Here is a 17,758-nt window from a genome sequence, read left to right on the forward strand (position 1 = left end):
CTTGTCGAGATCGCTTCGTGAGCACAAGCAGCCTAAAAGTAGGGCTCTCGGCATCTTGACTGAAATGCACAACTTTGAGTTGATGGAGCAAGAATATGCACAATATGGAGGTGCCTAAAAAGATGGGCAGAAATCCCCCTACTCTCACAGCCCTAATTGCAGTTACCTCTGCTAACTGGTCAAAGAGGCACCTTTCCAAGTAGTGATTCTGTAAGATTTAGCAGGGAGAGAGCAATCCCTCCTGTGGCTGTTGCCGCTGTCTCTTTTGTGTTTCTTTTTAGATTGTGAGTAGGGATGTGCACGGATGTGTATATCCGTGGAGACGGCACTGCAGAGGGCTGGCAAGAGCTTGGGGGATGGCAGGTAGGACCTTTTTAAGCAACACTAAAGGAGACAAAGGGGACAACAAAAAGTAAGCACTGGAGATCTTCTGCCCCACACACTGGGCAGGAGAAAAAAGAAGGAATTCCAGACCAGTGGCAGACTGGCATGCACAGCCGGGGCAGGGGGAGGACAGAATGAAAAGCTTTCCAGCTAATCACTTGTCCCAGAAAACAAATTCAAGTAAATTTATTATTTTTTATTATTAATCAAATGTGTACACTGCCCCAAACGTTCATCTCTGGGTGGTTAACAAAAGCATAAAACAAGTTAAAATATATACAGAAACTTTAAAAAAAAATAACAATTTAAAAACCTCTAAAAACCTTAAGTGTCGTAACTGAGATTTTTGCATAACCTGTTGTGTTGTTAACTAGTTTTACTGTTTTGTTTTGTTTTATGCTGATTGATATTTTGGTGTGTATGTTGACTGGTCATTGCCCATAATAAATTATTACTTACTAAATTAAAGTTAAAAAAACGCTGACTAAATAATAAAAAGTCTGGTGAAGGGAAAAGGCTGTGGGGAAGGGGTGGGGAAGGGGGAAAGAAAGGGAAGGAAAGGCGAGGACGGGGAGAGAGGTGCTGAACTCTGGAACAGGTGTGTGCTAAGCACAGCAAGAAAAGGATTAACAAAGAAAAGCACATGCTCCAGAGAAAACAAGGAACCCCCCCCCCCAAAAAAACAACAACCCTAGAGGCGCCAAAATGCTTCAGGCTGATCCCTAATTGTGAGTCCTTCAAGGACAGGGAACCATCTTATTAATATTTTTCTATGTAAACTGCTTTATGGACTTCTTGTTGAAAAGCGGTATAATAGTAGCAGTAGCAGCAGAGGTTTTGGGTGATCAGCAAGCCACCTAATGGCGCAGAGGAGAAGCAACCTGCCTAGAGAGCAGGAGGCTGTTGGTTCGAATCCCTGCTGGTGTGTTTCCCAGAATATGGGGAACTCCTATATCGAGCAGCAGCAATATAGGAAGGTGCTGAAAGGCATCATCTCATACTGCGCGGGAGGTGGCAATGGTCAACCCCTCCTGTATTCTACCAAGAAAGCCACATGGCTCTGTGGTCACCAGGAGTCGACACTGATTCGATGGCACAGCAACCTCAGGGGAAGCAAAAATGGAGCAAATGGAGCAAAAGGCAAGGAGGCCACCCAGCAGCCATTGATAGCAGCTCTCAAAGCTTCATGCCCAACTGGAGCTTCCAGTTTACAGATTTGATTGATCTGGATTTGATTTGATCTGATCTGGATATGATCTGGATTTTGAATTGCTCTGAACAGGTTTGATTTCATCTGGAGATTTAATCGATTCAGTTTTCTAAGGTCCAGACCTATCTGGAGATACTACCAGGGATTCAGACAGAGACCTTCTCCATGCAAAGCAGATGCTCTACTGCTGAGGAAGACACAAGGAAAATAGGAAATTTCCATAGACTGAATCAGACCATTGGTTCATCATACTATCCACTATTGCCTACACAGACTGGCAGCAGTTTCTCCAAGATTACAGGCAGGAGTCTCTCTCAGCTCTATCTGGAGATGCCAGGGAGGGAACTTGGAACCTTCTGCATGTAAGCATGCAGGTGCTCTTCCCAGAGCAGCCCCATCCCCTAAGGGCAATATCTTACAGTGTCCACACATGTAGTCTCTCATTCAAATGCAAACCAGGGTGGACCTTGCTTAGCAAAGGGAACAATTCATGCTTACCACAACAAGAGCAGCTCTTCTCCCAACTCTTCTCCCAATGACCAATTCTCCTTCTATACAACCCCAAGTGATAACCCCTTCCCCATCAATACCCATGGCAGACATGTGCAGAATGTCTGATGGTGATCCAACTGCATTGTTTTATTTATTTATTTATTTATTTATTTATTTATTTATTTATTTATTTATTTATTTATTTATTTAACCGCCCTTCCAAAAATGGCTCAGGGCAATTGACACAGAGAAGTAATAAACAAATAAGACGGCTCCCTGTCCACAGAGGGCTCACAATCTAAAAAGAAACAGAAGACAAACACCAGCAACAGTCACTGGAGGTTCTGTGCTGGGGGTGGATAGGGCCAGTTACTCTCCCCCTGCTAAATAAAGAGAATCACCATGCTAAAAGGTGCTTCTTTGCTAAGTTAGTTACAATTTGCATTGTATCACTCTGTAACCCACTAGACTCCACTGAATTTGCTCCAAGAAAGGCTACTTTAGTTCAGGGCCTTCCCCTCTGGTTTTAATTTAAAAAAAAAAATTTTTTTTTCTGCCTTAACTCTGCTGTGTTATCTACGGCCTCTTCAATTAGGGGATTCATTTTGGTTGCATAAGAATGAGATAATTTCTTGCAGCATGTGGCAAATGAAAGTGAAAAAGGAAAAAAAAAAACACAACGAAGCCCATCGCTAATAATGACTGGATTATGCAAAATTATATGCGCTGAAAATAACATTTATTTGAGTTTAATCAAGCAAGTAGTCAGCCGAATTGATTTGAACTGGTGCAGAAAGATAATATTTAAACGAAAGGTTTTATTTATTGAAATTCCAAACATTAATGCAGCAAGATACAGGTAATTATGTACACTTGCGAAATGTGGCACTGTAAATACTAAAAATAAAATAAAATGAATCAGCACACACCACCACATCTTATCAGGCCTATTTTATAACTGGAGAAGAAATCTGCATCTCCTCTGCCGCATTTCTGTCTGGTAAATCTTAGGCATGCAGATGTGAAATTATGGAATGCATAATTATCCCCACTGCTTTTAAGTCTCTGTAGCTCAATCTACCTCCAACTGGAGTCAATGGCAACTTTCTCATTGGTTTTTAATGGGCCCTGGCTGAGTTGTGCTAATAGATTTTAATCCACATGGAGAAATCTCCATTCATTGTATGGAGCAAGGAAATGGAGTTACCATTGAGAAAACCATCAAAGAGTAGCACAGCTTTTTCTGACTGATCAGATTTGGTTGTCTCTTACAGTGGGGTGTGTTTATTTTATTAATAAGGAACTATGGCTATTACCGATAGGGACATGCACGAACCAGTGGTCCTTTTCCGGGCCGCTGGACCGGTTTTGAGGTCCGGCATTCGGCCAGTTCAGCAGCGAAGTAAGAGGTATTTTCCCAAAACTAGTATCTGTAATTAGGGATGTGCACAAACCGGCATTTGGCCAATTTGGCAGCAGTGGCGGGGCGGGGGGGTTTCCTTTAAGGAGCATGGGGGTGCTCCTTAAAGGTAACCCCCACCTCCTGCCATCGCTGCCCGACTGGCCAAACTCCGGTTCGTGCACATCCCTAATTACAGATACTAGTTCTGGGAAGATGTCTCTTATTTTGGAAATGAAAAGTGAAGGACACTCCCAAGATAGAGCAGTGGATTACTAATTTACTGTTCTTGAGTGCTTTTGGAAAAATTGCTTCTTTTAGAAGGGAAGTGCATGACAAATTCCAGGTAATTTGGAAATTGTTCTTGGAATTATGTATTGTGAAATATATATTTTTTGTTGAAAATAGTGGTCAAAGCAATTATATTACTCGAGCCTATTTTGCTTTATGTTTTATATTTAGTTATTTAAAGCTGGGAGAGTTTTGAGGAATATTATGCATATTCACATAATACAGGAGGCTCTTTTTATCCATGGACTCACGGATCACGGTTTCATGTGTTTGCAGTTGGTGAAGTCTCTCAGCTTCTGCAACAGCTGCATAGCAAGTGGGAGGCACAATCCAGATGAGTCAAGGGCTATTAAATTGTCAGCCACTGACATTTTCATTTTCATTGAAGATTGGTTGGTTGGTTGGTTGGTTTTTACATTTATATTCCACTCTTCCTCCAAGGAGCCCAGAGAGGTGTGCATGGTATGTTTATCCTCACAACAACCCTGTGAGATAGAAGATTCTGAGAGAGAAGTGATTGCTTCTGAGAGAAGAAGAAGCCTAAGGTCACCCCATGAGTTTGAATGGGAATGTGATTTTCATCCTCCCCGGTACTAGTCCAACACTCTGACCACTGCATCATGCTGGCTATCATACAGTATATTGGTAGTCCAACTCAGCTACGTTCCCTTTCAGTTTCTGGTTGAAATGTGGGATCATCATCTCAAGTCAATCTTTAAAAGAAATGATGAAATGATCCCAGCTATGTTTTCCCCTCTAAAAAGAAAGTGAAACAAAGACCCGTGATTGTTTTGAAAGAAAGGAAATGAGCTGACCTTTAGATGAGAGAAAAGCTACATCAAAAAGTGTGTGTATTGTCATTTCTTTCGAAAGAATAAAATAACAGATTGGAGTTCTCTGTACAGCACATTTTATAGCAGATTTCCAAATGATCAAAGAGTTCCATGTAAATTATCTTAAAAGTTGGGTGCAACAAGATTAAAGTAGAAGGATAACAATATTGGCCTGTTGAAGACAGGGAAGGAACGTGTCCTGCTTCAGGCTCTTCCACAAGCTCTATTCAGGGGTTAGTGAATAGAATAGCAATGCTCCATCATGCCCTCAGGTCCTGAGGCCCTGCATTTGGCACTGCCTATCTAGATGCTGTGTGATGTCCACAACCTTCGTACCATGCAGGCATGTCACTGTGTGGTCTACACACGGGTCACAAACCCATCTCTCTATGCCCCTAATGATTGAATCACCCACTACTAGGAGGACCCAGACCCCTGGAGGGATATCCTCTATGCGAGAAGATATGGGCACATCACCTAAGAAAGGGGTCACTTCTAAGGGAGCATTCCCCTCTTCCTTAGATGATGTCCTCCTTCCCTGAGACTTTCATTCTCCATGATATGCTCACAGTTATAGCTGTGAAAGCAGGGAAGAGGTCCTGCCCTACCAATGTAACTCATGCCTTCCTGCCAGGTGCTTGTGGTTATGGAGCCATTTGTCTGAAGTGGAAAGTGCTGTAACTGTGATGGTCAGCACTCCCATCAGCAGCAACCTCAGGCAATCCAAGTTGCCACTCATGGAAGCACCAGTCATCACAGTTATGGCACTTTCCTGTTCACACAAATGCCTCCATAACCATGAGTGCCTGGCAGGAGGGGGTAAGTGAGAGTGACTTGGTGGGACTTCCTCCCCGCTGGCGAAGCTGTAACTGCTAACTTGGCAAAGAGGCACCTCTTAACGTGGTGATTCTCTTTATTTGGCAGGGGGAGAGTAACTGGCCCGATCCACCCTCAGCACAGTATCTCCAGTGACTGTTGCTGGTGTCTGTCTTATGTTCCTTTTTAGGCTGTGAGCCCTTTGGGGACAGGGATCCATCTTATTTATTTGTTATTTCTCTGTGTAAACTGCCCTGAGCCATTTTTAGAAGGGCGGTATAGAAATCGAATGAATGAATGAACGAATGAATGAATGAATAACTGTAAGCACTTTACTGTACCAGACTTTGGACAGCAACCCAGGCAATTGTTCAGGACCACGGACAGAGCTCATCAGGAGAATTCAGCTGGGTATTGAAACGAAAGAGGAAGTTGCTCCAGCATTCTCAGCAGAATGCGGAGATTTGCAGCCTGCTAGCCAGGCAGGGTAACTTGCCTCTGCCCCTTCCAGGAGCAAGTTTTGATATTTTAAAGGGCCCATGCCCATTTTGCAAGTGCTCTAAGAGCATTAGAGGAGGCTTCCGTTATGGCTGGGAGGTCTTCAAAATATTCCTAAATTGAACGGTGTTTGCATGGAGAGAAGAGATCCATGTATAGTTCCCCCCCTCCACATACACCCACCCCACACGCACATATTTTGGGGGCATTTATATAAGCTACATTATCTGCCTTCAGTTGAACTCTGTTTTTGAAGCCTTGCCCTGTATCTTTTTTTTTTTTAAATGATGCTGTTGGCTTGATAAGATAATTAAAAAGGTACAACAACATTGGAAGCTGGCATCCATTATGCTATGAAGTTGTCACAATAAGCCTAATTCCACTAACTGGCAAAGGGGAGCAAACTATATTAAGCCTGCCACATGTGCCCAGAAAGGTTTCCCATCCAAAAACTTCCTTTGCTTAGCTAAAATGCCTTATAATTACTTCCATTATCTTAAGCTTTATCCCTTAAAACACTGGAGCTGCAGACGTTTTTGATCTCCCCAATGGTGTTTCCTCTTCCCAGTGCCTTTTGTGGCTTAACACAGTATTTATTTCATAGCTGTCTCTTTTGATAAGCGGATGGCTAGCAGTGCTTTCTTAGGGGAAATGATATGCTTGTTTGCTGCTTTAGCGCTTAGTAGATGAGGGATGCAGAGGCCGCTTTTCTGAACTTTAGAGTCCTTGTGAAGGATCCACAGATACAGGAGAACCTCCGTATTATCCACTACAACCGTGTATACAGAAACCGTGAATATGGATTCAATGCAAATGCAGGGGTTAGGTTCTCAGAGGTTGGAAAAATGGCAAAAAGAGGCCCTTTAAATGTGTGGGGAAATAGCCTAACATGCTTCATGGGGTCCCAGCAGTCTAGTAGTACACCCAAATAGTAAAATATTGGCCAAAAATCACAGGGATTCCCCCCCCCCCCGGTTTGTTTAAAAGAGCCATTTTGAGGCTCCTAACTCAAAATGGTGGCCGCAAATGACCTCCAATGTCATTTCCGTCCACCCCAACCCACAGATATGTGAAGTTAACCCCTTTAAAGCCGTTTTTTTTTTTCTGTGTATACTGTGATCAGGTGCCAATTACTTGTCATTTTTTCTTGTCATTTCTTCACAAATGACTAGATCTACTCCATTGTCACAAAGACAGCAGAAGAAAGCTGCCGGGAGGCATGAAAGAGGAAGCGGTCTAGGTAAAAAGGAGCATCTGTCAACAGGGATATTATGGGTGTGACAGCAATGACTGAGGAAATTTGATGGTGCATGATGTTCACATCATGAGGTTGTGAGATCTGATGTTCAGACTGAGATATTGTAGTGGCCTACAAAATCATAATCATGGGGACACAATCTGGCTAGGTCCTCCCTGCTCAACATTATGCTCAACTCACAACAAGTGTAGATAGGCTGGCAGGAGCATCAAAGGCTGGGGATTAGTGTTACAGCTATGTTTAAGAAGGATTTGGTAATATGTGCCTCTGAGCATATGGCGAGTGATCTGAGCCCATGCAAATTTGACATTACCATACAAGCTATTTTCATAATTTGTAGACATTCAACGTATGCTGTATTTACTTCAACAATCTCATGAACACATGTCATATGGAAGACAAACCATCTAAAGCAGGGGTAGGCAACCTTAACACCAGCTGTTGTTGAACTTTAACTCCCATAATATCCAACCACATCAGGGGATGCTGAGAGTTGTAGTTCAACATCTGGAGACCAAAGGTTGCCTACCTCCGATCTAAAGAGAACTTTCCAGAAGAAATTGAACCAGTCTCATTTTGGATGTATAAAATCCCATTGTAAAGATGGAGGGGGAAGACCCAACTGTCATCTGGAGCTTACATGTCTGCTTTTCAACTTCTGCTCCTCATAACCTAGCCATTTATCCATAGGTTTAATAACAAAAACTGCCACACTTATTGAGCAAGCGATTCTGAGTGTGAACATGGCCTTTCTAGAATGAAAAGTGCAAACAGAAAAGCCACAGAAAGTTAAGCGATTGGGGGCGGGGGTCATGAGAAATAGCATGAAAGACTGCTGCTTTACTCCCCTACCCATAATAAAGTTGTGCCATCGAGTCAGTGTCGACTCCTGGCATCCACAGAACTCTGTGGTTGTCTTTGGTAAAATACAGGAGGGGTTTACCATTGCCTCCTCCCACGCAGTCTGAGATGATGCCTTTAAGCATCTTCCTATATTACTGCTGCCCGATATAGGTGTTTTCCATAGTCTAGGAAACATACCAGCGGAGATTCAAAGCAGCAGTCTCTTTCTCCCTAGGCAAGTTACTTCTCTGCTGCACCCATAATACACCTGTGTAATACCTCACATTTTCCACCCCAGAGGTATTTTCAAAGGAGGTAGTCAGATATAAGTGTCATTGTTCAAGAATGTTACTGGACAGTATGCAATCACTTCCAGAGAGCAACCATTCTGTTTCATGATAGGTGTGCAAAGAATGCCCAGTCACACATTATGCTCAACACTCACACAACAAGTGTACAGTGTATACAGGTTCAGACATATTGAATGCAGATACAGAAGTACATTTCCTATCTGTAACTTGCATTTGAAGGGTCTGTATCCAGGTTAGGAACATATGAAGCTGCCATATACCAAGTCAGACCATTGGTCCATCGAGCTCAGTATTATCTATACCAGGGTTTCTCAACGTTGGGTCCCCAGATGTTATTGGACTTCAACTCCCATAATCCCCAGCCCCAATGGCCTTGGGTCAGGGATTATGGGAGTTGAAGTCCAATTACATCTGGGGACCCACACGTTGAGATTCCCTGGTCTTCACAGACTGGCAATGGCTTCTCCGAGGTTGCAGACAGGAGTCCCTCTCAGTCCTATCTTAGAGATGTCAGGGAGGGAATTTAGAACCTTCTGCATGCAAGCATAGAGATGCTCTTCCCACAGCAGCCCCATGTCTCTTAAGGGGAATATCTTACAGTGCTCACACATGTCATCTCCCATTCATATGCAACCAAGGTGAACCCTGCTTAGTAAAGGGGACAAGTCATGCTTTCTACCACAAGATCAGCTCTCCTCCCAGACCAAAATGAATACAGAATACATTCACACAAACACATATACGAGTGTACAGACATATGTACACTCATACAGCATGTCTGAATCGGGCTACAGACACCTTTACATCTCAAAAGTCTTTTTGTCGGTCCCATTTTTGCTAGCATATTTCCAATAACATCCCCACGCTCCATTTCCCCCTAGATGTGCCACGGTTAGTTCTTTTGAGTGCTACACCCTGCAGAGAAAACCGTATGACTCTCTCCTCCTGTATTTCTTCACGACTGCATCGTCCATGCTTCTGCTTCTTTGTCTATCATGTTGCTCATACCCTTCCCTCAGTTTGAGTCCCCTTACCTGTGCTCCAAGGTCTTTTTCTCCTTAAGGCCCTGTGACTTCTTGATTAATCACAGCGATAAAAGGAAATGTTCCTGCATGAGTTTTTTTTAATACTAGAAGATTAGATGTGCATCACAGCATCAGGGAAAAACAGTGCACTGAAAAATACTGTGATAGCTAAAACTAAGTGGGACTTCGGTCTGGTGTGTGTGTGTGTCCACCCTATCAATATGCCTCTGTCAATAGGTGTGTGTGTGTGTGTGTACATACACATATGTATTTATTTATTTTTCATATGTATATACCACCTGTTGTGTGTTTCCCTAGGCAGTGTACATAATCTAAAATACAACTCATGGAAAAACAGAATTAAAAAAACAATTATTATTTTACAGAATAAAAACTATTAAAAAGTTTACAATTAATTTTAAATAAAAGCCTGAGGAAACTGGTGCATCTTGAGGGTCTTTTAAAAATCAGTCAGAGATGGAGAAGCTCTTAATCTGACAGGGAGTGACTGGCAGTAGCTTCTCCAAGGTTGCAGGCAGGAATCTCTCTCAACCCCATCTCGGAGATGTTGCCAGGGAGGGAAATTAGAACTTTCTGCTCTTCCCAGAGAGGATCCATCCCCTGAGGGGAATCTCTTCCAGTGCTCACACTTCTAGTCTTCCATTCATATGCAACCAGGGTGGACCCTGCTTAGCTAAGGGGATAAGTTATGCTTGCTACCACAAGACCAGCTCTCCTCTTAAAAAACCATTTTTGTGCCAAAGTAACATAGGAACATAGGAAGCTGCCATATACTGAGTCCGACCGTAGGTCTATCTAGCTCAGTATTGTCTTCACAGACTGGCAGCAGCTTTTCCAAGGTTGCAGGCAGGAATTTCTCTCAGCCCTTTCTGGGAAGGAACTTAAAACCTGCTCTTCCCAGAGCAGCGGCTCCAACCCTGAGGGGAATATCTTACAGTACTCACATGTGGTCTCCCATCCGAATGCAACCAGGGCAGACTCTGCTTAGCTAATGGCACAAGACAGGCTTGCTACCACAAGACCAGTTCTCCTCACCTAAGGCTGAATCAGGAAGGCCCCACTCTGAATGCCCATGCACACACACTGCCTTGATACTGACACGCAAAACAAAACTCATTGCACACACAGACGAAAATCTTTTATTGGGAACACTGCCCAGGACACAAGCCTTAATGACTTTATAGGTAATAACCAGCACTTTGTATTTTGCTCAGAAATATATCAGTAGCCACTAACCAGTGTTGTTCTTTTAAAAGTTGGTGTAATTTTGTCTTTTTTGGATTATCCCAGAGACCAACCTGGCTGTCGCATTCTGAGCCAATTGTAGTTTCCAGACTATCAACAAAGGCAGCCCCATGTAGAGTGCATTACAGTAGTCAAACAATTGTATTTCATTACAGTAGAGTGCATCCCAGTAGTCAATATATACAGAACCCTTTACATTGAGGTCATCTGAGAAGGTCCATCTCCAGTTACCGCCAATTCGTCTGGTGGCTACACAGAGACAGGCCTTCTCAGCTGCCACCCCGAGATTGTGGAATGCGCTCCCTACTAAGATATGATCCTCCCCATCTCTGGCAATTTTTAAAAAAACATCTGAAAACCCATCTTTTCAACCAAGCTTTCTCAGCTTTTTAAAATTTGTTGGTTTTAATTTTGTGATTGATTTTAAATTGTTGAATTGTTTTAACTTTTTATATGTGTTTGAATTGTTTTATGTTAACCGCCCAGAGACGAAAGTTTGGGCGGTATATAAATTTGATAGATAGATAGATAGATAGATAGATAGATAGACAGACTGTGTTTGGGACTTGATCCTTCTACAGCTCACATAATAGATATTTTCTATCCCTCTGCAATTATTACTTAACCCAAACTTTGGGGAACCCAGAACTTGAAAATACTTGAAATAAAGTAAGGGGCTCAGTTTGCAAGATGTCATAACTTTTGCACTTTTTTTCCTGCTAAAGTGTAATTCTTTCTAAAGTATAGGTTTCTCTCTGTGATATCTGTATTGTGGAGGGTGAGATCAAAAAATGATGTTGCTGTTTCTCTTGTACCTTTTCTTTTTGTTCCCAGCTTAAAACGATTGTCCATATTCCACTTTTGTGGTATTGTCAGAGGTGATCTTCTATAATGAGTAGTTTGGTGACAGGAAGCAATGTATGTATCTCACATAAAACCTGATAGTTATACACAAAGGGATATGTTTCTTTTCTTCTGTTCCCGTTCTTCCTATTTTTAAAATGCCTTGCTCCAAATCCTACGCAAATGTGTGCTAGATGCACTGTCATTGAAAGGGCATGCAATTTCCCAAAATGTTGGGGGGAGGGGGAATAAAATACCAAATGAACACCTTCTTGCCTCTCTTCTTTGAAAGCAGTTAGCATGGCATGAGAATGCTCTGAGTGCTTGGAAAACACAACTCTTTGTTGCACAGAAAGTTCTCAACTTAAGATGTTCAGAGTTAAGATGGATGGCCCTCAAGGTGCTTGTTAACTGCCACCACCTGACCTTGCAACTGTGTTCCAACTGAACACCCACTGTGGGAGATGAGGCTTTGCTAGACAGCTGCTGGAGGAAGAGGAGATTCACACCAGTGGCTCAGCTTCACATTTGTCACATTGGAGAACTGGTCTTGTGGCCGCAAGCATGAATTGTCCTCTGCTCTGGAGCTGGATACAAGTTTTGGGTTCACTGCTGCCACTCACCTCCATACACAGCTCACAGACATAGCTCCATACACAGTTCTGGGTTCCTTGGAGACTCTGGGTTCCTTGGTGACTCTGGGCTCCTTGGTGACTCTGGGCTCCTTGGAGAAAGAGCAGGATATAAATGTAAAAATAAATAAATAAATAAATAAATAAGGGAGGGGAGAATGTTTGTTTGTTTGTTTGTTTGTTTCCTGCTCTTTCTCCAAGAAGCCTAGAGTCACCAAGGAGCCCAGAGTACACAGTTATTTTTCTCTTCACAACAACCCTGCAAAGTAGGTTAGGCTGGAAGTGAAATGAATGGCCCAGAGTCACCCAGTGAGTTTCATGGCTGAATGGGGATTTGAACTCGGGTCTCCCTGGTCCTAGTCCAACTGTCTAACCACTACACTACACTACCTTCATTGCAGAATTCTCACAATGGCTGTTTGGGAGCACACATGGCTCCTGGACCCAGCCTAGCTGCTCTTTTTACTCTGAAGAGCATCATGAGAATAGTCCCAAGGCAGAGAGTACTGAGCTGAATGGACAAATGTTCCTATGCAGCTTGGATGCTTTATCACATCAGGAGCAGAAAATCACAGATATTCCCAGTACCTTCCAAAATGGATTCATATCTGGAGATGTGTCCACGATATCTCAGGGGTCCTTTTTGCTCCCCTGAGTTTCAAATTCACATGACATCTTTGCAGTCATACAACCTGATGGCAATGCTAGCCATGTCCCCTCAGCAAGCAAAGGCACAGTGACTTTTGCTTTCCTCTGCCTACAGTCACAGAATGTTTGAGTTTCCTTCCCATTCCCTAAGAGAAGGTCACAAGTACCAACATCATATTAAACTATGTCCAGTTAGCATCCAATTAAACAAAGATTGGCATTCACTTTGAGCCACGGCAAGGTTAGTGAAGCACTCGCCAGTGCAGAGCACGATTTAACACAACCTTGCCCTGGTCTCTTGATTTAATGGAAGGCTTAATTAGAAGCAACCTGTACATTTGGGCTGTGCTCTGCCCTTCGTATGTTTGTGTAGGCTGCCGTGCCCATAGCTTTGTACCCCAGAGACATGATGAACAGGACAAAGCCCCTCAAGCAGAAAGCTCAATTATTTTACCAGATTACTTGTTTACAGTAAATGGAATTTCACATTTGAGTGAATACACTTGGAGGGGACAGAGATTGCAAATACACACACTCCCCAATGGAAGACATGCAGTGAGTGGGACAATAGATGAAACTGAGCTACCTTTTTGCTACAGTTCTGTGATGTGAACGTAGATATGAATGAATAAAGCTGCCTTCTATCAAGTCAGATCATTGGTCCATCTAAGTCATCATTCCTTTATTTGTATTATTTATTTAACTTATCTCTTAGGTTACCTGGGAGAACACCTTGTTCTGCATGACCCCCACCACACATTAAGATAAACGAGAAAGATCCATCTCCATGTGCCACCAGCCCATCTGGTGGTGACTTGGGCATGGACCTTCTCTGTTGTCACTCCTGGGCTCTCGAATGCAATCCCTCTAGATCAGTCCTGCTCAATTTATGCTCCCCAGCTGTTTTTGGACTACAGCTCCCATAATCCCCAGCCACAGTGGCCAATAGCTTGGGATCACTGGCTGATTTGCCCTGGGCCCTACAGCCCATGTGGGCTCTCTAAGGACAACCCTGGAAGGGTAGGATAAAAATGTATATATAAATGATCATCAATGTAGGGAGAGGAAAGCTCAGAAGGATCTGGAATTTGTGACAAACTGCACATGTACCATGCTCTGTACAAAACACAGAAATGCAACACGGTACCATGGGTGATTCCTAGTCCATCAGCTGCATTTGGGAAGCAAGACTTTGGCAAAACCAGGGCAGAAATTCAGATGGAGAGACTTTTGCTAGCATCCCTCATTACAGCTGTCCACAGGAATATCCAGACAGCCTAGATGTGATGAAATTGTGATTTCTCTTTATCATTACTGAGAAACAAGGAGAACTGGAGCACTGGATTTCTCTGAACTGAAGACAAAACATCCCTTTTTGTACAGCTTTAAAATATGGCACCATTTCCTCCAGACAAACGAAAAAAGTTTGCACCTGATTTGGGAAAGAGAAAGAGAGAAAATTGTGTAAATAAATAAACCTTAGTATGTTTCTTTTCCAAAGGCAATTTTAAATTGATGAAGTAATTTAGCATTATTCAGATCAATTTTCCCCCTGGAGTCAGAAGAAACTCATTTATTGAATGTCATTTCCTCTCGCTCTAACATCAAAACATATTTGATCAGCTGCACCATAGTTGCTTGAAGTCATGGTTCTGCTAGCTTCATTTCACTCAAAACAGAAATTGATAAAACTGTAAACAGGTTTGATGTGGTCCCCCCATCAATGCTCTGTTTGGTTCAAGTCTGTCCATGTTCTGGCATAAACAAAGTCTTCATTCATTCATTCCAAAATACAAGGACACCATAAAACAAATACCTTTCTCTGCACAGAAGGGGCCCCTCTCTGGCAATCTGGTGTATATTGCATGAAATTAAAAGCATCTCTGTGCATCACTGTAAAAAGAAAAGAAAAAGACTTGGATTTTATGGATTTTTAATTGCTCTTGTGTGAGTATAAGATTGTTTGTGTGCAGGGGGAGAGATTTTTGCTGAAGCCTCCACCTCCTTCTGAACCTCACCTGTCATGCCATATGCCTTGTATTGCCAGCTCCCCCAGCACTTAGAGATAGATTTGGGGAGGGAGTTTGGCAGGGAGGTATGGAAGAAAGGAGGAGAAGAAAACTCCCATTGCTCTCACACCTGAAGCCATAATGCAAAGAAGCCATAATGCAAAGACCAAATATTGGGTCAAAGGCCACTAAACTGGGTCAAGAAGTTTATTGAACAAATTTAAGAACTGTATGATGCACACTCCAACCCCAAACAGTGCAGGGTTATGTATATACTGGCAGGCAGATAGGAAGCTTGTTCTCACAACCAGTGGTTCCTGGACAGAAGAGGGTTAAACCCTCAATGTCTGGTCATCTGCGGCAGCAGGAACCCTTCTGATAAGAGTGCCTCACCCAGATTCTTTCCCCAGCATTTTGCCAAGGGTGGAGGGGAAACCATCTGACCCATCTCCTGTCTCTCACATGATCACTTTCCCCATCTCCTACCTTGATCTAGCTATGCTACGCCAGCATAGCTTAGTAGTTAGAGTGTTGGACAAGAATTGGGAAGACCCAAATTTGAATCCCCATTCAACTATGAAACTCACTGGGTGACTCTGGGTCAATCATGTATCTCTCAGCCTAACCTACCTTACAGGGTTCTTGTGAGGATGAAAATCACCATGTACACCGCTCTGAGCTCCTCAGAGGAAGAGCAGGATATAAGTGTAAAAATAAAATAAATAAAATCTTGGAGTTCACACAGCTGCTGATTGGGAGTGGGTCTGGCTGTCCTACCCTGACTGGGCACTCCTCCTACCCAGATTCCGATTGTGTGAACTAGCCTAGTGTGTTTGGTTTAAAAGTACTTGCAGGATTCTGGTATTGTCTGGGAGATGCGTGGGATGAGTTTAAAAATCAGAATACTGGATTTTGTTTGGAAAAATCCCATCACAGGAAATGGGAAATCCCATCACAGGAAAAATCCTATCACAGTGTGATAGATGCTATAGCATCTGGTAGTTTGTCCCGCATTTCAGCATCAGTGTTTTTTGCTGTTGCTTTCATATATTAGAGAGAGTTTCTCATTTAGTCATCAGTCTCTGTCTAATTGTGATCTCAGGTGATACTTTCTTCTTATCCATTCTCAAGCTGTCCATCACAAAGGCAAGGGAGTCACAATTCTTGGTGATCTGACATGTGGCTTGGAAAATGCTACTGAGGTGTGCAGTTGTGAATGTAGTGAAACCAACAGAAGTTTCTGACCACAGCTGCTTACATCTTTGCCTTGAACATTACAAAGGAACCTCAAGGACTCAGAACAAACAGTCTTTGGAAGAATTGGCTAGCTTTTCATCAAAGATGAGATCGCTTCCAAGTCATGTCGTATTCACAGTGAGCCACACTTCTAAAAAAAAAAAAAAATGAAAAAACATTGCTGGGTTTTTTCCTGTCTGGGTCAAAACGAAAAGGAATGGTTGATTTCCAAAAGTTCATGTCATGTACAGAATTCTTTTCCACTTGCTTTCCTGAAGATCTGCATTTCGTATCGCATAGAGTTTGCAGGCTCTTTGGGGTAGGGAGCAATACCAACCTATGTGAGTAAACTACACATTTAAAGTAACCTAGTGAGGCTGTTCTCCCCACTGGGTTTGGCCGGTCATGAGAAGCTATGGAATCCTCATGGATCCCTCTGCTCCCTGCCTGCCTAACCCTCTAAACAAACCCAGCTGTTACTCATGTTAAGGTAACACACCATTAACCCGGCTGCAAGGTATTGTGTGTCTCCTTGGGCTGAGTTCTGCCCGAGGAGACACAGAGATGGGTGCATAGAGCAACATGTGTGTTGTATGTTGCATCGTGGGATATCTGGAGGTCAGAACAACAAGTTCTGGCCCTGGATCCACCCTGCTCCATGTGTCACAGAGCTGCATGGAGCAGGGCTGCCTGAGTCGGTGTATGGGAGGCCCTCCGGAGATGGACGTTTGGTCATCTGGGTCGAAGGTAGGTTAGGAAGAGCCTTCCCCATGTGTCATTCCAGCCTACCGGTGGCAATTGTGAGAATCACATCATAGTTTGGCCCCAACAGGGTGAATAACCAATCTGTGCAGTTCAGGGTGGAGCAAGAAGAGGGAGAGGGAGAGGGAGGCAACCAGGGTGGGAAGAAATATTGAATGATGGCACTGCTGCTCATTCCCACCACCACCACCACTATCCAGCTGGCCAGCACCAGCAGCCTCTGATGGGGTTTTAGAGATTGTGCCCAAGGCTTCATGAAATAGATGGTTGGGATTTGGAGGAAGAAAGATGGTTTCATGGAGGCCCTCTGGGTAGGTATAAGGCAGACCTGCTCCAGCTGTTTTTGGACTACAGCTCCCATAATCCCCAGCCACAGCAGTCAATAGCCATGGATTATGGGTATTGCAGGCCAACATCTGCAGAAGGGCCAAAGCTGAACAGCCCTGGTATAAAGAAAAGCAAGGGAGAACGAATACAGAGTTGCTGGGAAAACCAGGAGACCTGAACTAATGAATATGTGGACAAAACATTACTACTGTATATTCCATAGCAATTTATGAACATTGTATTAAAAGACTAAATCAACCTCACCTGGCTTGGATTGTTATTGGTTACTGTTCATAGACTATGTGATGGAACGGGCATATAGGAGCTGGAGAGTGAGTGGGTGAGAGTGTGTGTTGCCATAGTAACCATGCATGGAATGTTTGGGGGGAGGGATTTAAATAAAGACAGTTGGTTAGAAGAAGACAGTTGGTGTTGGAGTTGAGGGTCAGGAGTGAGAGGTTGGACAGAGCGTAGCAGAGAGATAGGTTTATGTTATCTGAACAAGAGAGATTGTTCAGTGGTTTGTGTGAGACTTAAGTGGTGAATGTGTGGAGACTGTGGAACCAGCAGTACACTGGAACAGTACTCTAAAAGTGGGGGAGTGCTGAATGTGAAAGGTGCCCAGAAGTGAGTCCTCCTGGTGACAGACAGGAGGGTCTGAGTTGATTCACTACA

General features: G+C 43.2%; 1 long non-coding RNA gene across 1 annotated transcript; it reads right to left on the reverse strand.

The window, feature by feature from the left end:
* Positions 1 to 14,070: 14,070 nt before the first annotated feature.
* On the reverse strand, positions 14,071 to 17,434 carry LOC128335378 (uncharacterized). Its single transcript, XR_008311584.1, has 3 exons — positions 17,348 to 17,434; positions 14,566 to 14,642; positions 14,071 to 14,181 (listed from the first exon to the last, which is right to left on the reverse strand). It is a non-coding gene; the product is annotated as an uncharacterized LOC128335378 (long non-coding RNA).
* Between the last annotated feature and the right edge of the window lie 324 nt (positions 17,435 to 17,758).

The sequence above is a fragment of the Hemicordylus capensis genome, chromosome 11, assembly GCF_027244095.1.
Source record: "Hemicordylus capensis ecotype Gifberg chromosome 11, rHemCap1.1.pri, whole genome shotgun sequence".
Classification (NCBI taxonomy): domain Eukaryota; kingdom Metazoa; phylum Chordata; class Lepidosauria; order Squamata; family Cordylidae; genus Hemicordylus; species Hemicordylus capensis.